The following is a 1,498-nucleotide window of genomic DNA, read 5'->3' on the forward strand; positions in this document are numbered from 1 at the left end:
GAATGTATCCCGCCCCCTTAAAATGTATATTAACTACAAAGTATCACTACGTTAGTCAGACTTTTGATGACTGCAGCGCCACGCAGCGTGTTCTCAATAAAGAACTCTGCTGAAGATACCCAAGAGTCTCCTGTTCTCTGCTTCGACGAGGAAAAAGTTTCCTACAGTTTTGGTGCCGTGACCCGGATAGAGCTCCTCACCTGAATCCAGACTGAAACTTCAAGCTCAACAAAGATCTGTTCCAGAAGTTCCAGACTGAATCTTTCTGAACAACCAAGGGTTGGTGAGTTCCACTCTATCCAAAAGAACCTTTAAGACCAGTATAATTTGTGTTATCCTCTGCGCCGTCAGAGAAGAGTTAACAGACAGCTGTAGGGTTTGGTTAACTTAGTTATCCTCTAAAAAAAATATTTTAGAGATGAAGGTTATCCTCTGTTTCGGCAGGGAAGAATTGGTTATCCTCTGTTAAGGCAGGGAAGATTAACATTACGTGTTAATATTTGTTACCCTCTGTTTTGGCAGAGAATAATTGGTTACCCTCTGTTTAAGCAGGGAAGTTTAGCGTAAAGTGCTAGTAAACTTGTTATCCTCTGCTTTGCCAAGGAAGGTTAAAAATAGTTGATGTGTTAACAAGCGTACCCTCTGTTGATCAGATAAGTTTTAGTGTTTTGATTGTGTGGTAACAAAGAAACTCACAAAATGCTTAGAAAGAATGCTAGACTGATCCCCACAACTGAAAAAGATCAGTTGGTCAGATAGCGTTTTCAAATCACTGTTAGGAGTGCAAATTAACCTAATAGTCACTGAGAAAGTTAGACAAGAACTAACTCAGAAATATGAGATGTAATTTGTGACATACAGTGGAATAGCTGACACTCCAGAGAAAGTACTGGATCATAAAGGACCACGAGTTCGAGCATGGTTTGATGGCTTTTTATCAGAGTACAGATCTGCTTTGCCGTTCTTAGATCTAACCTGGTCCACTGGAAGTTTGCAAAACAACTTGGACAGGTTAGCTACATGGGAAAGAGACTCTGATGTTAAAGCCAGAGTAAAGATTGCAGCAGTATCCTTTCAGGTCAACACAGAGAACTGACAGAAATGTAAAAATCCTAAGAGGGAGGGCAGTTGTCATTACTGTGGTAAACCTGGACACTGGATGAAAGAGTGTAGGAAAAGCAAGAAGATATTAGGAGAAATTAACAGCTTTACTCAGCTCCTACTCAGTCTACTTACCATGAAGCAGCCCCTCCCCACTTCACCGAACTGTTGGAGCAGCTTGCTCAGGGGTTAACTGTTAGGGCTGTGAGTGCTTAATTTCCCCTGTAATCCATCACAATGACAAAATAATTTTTGTGAAAGGTAGCATACAAGAGAAAGAGACTGACTTTTTGCTTGATACAGGTGCAGTAATTACAGAAATTCCTACAAAATTGGCTAACAGACATACTGTAAATGTAAGATGCCCTCATGCAGTGTCCGCACTAATGAATCAAGC

Source organism: Sinocyclocheilus grahami, unplaced genomic scaffold (genome assembly GCF_001515645.1).
Source record: "Sinocyclocheilus grahami isolate Dianchi unplaced genomic scaffold, SAMN03320097.WGS_v1.1 scaffold287.1, whole genome shotgun sequence".
Taxonomy (NCBI): domain Eukaryota; kingdom Metazoa; phylum Chordata; class Actinopteri; order Cypriniformes; family Cyprinidae; genus Sinocyclocheilus; species Sinocyclocheilus grahami.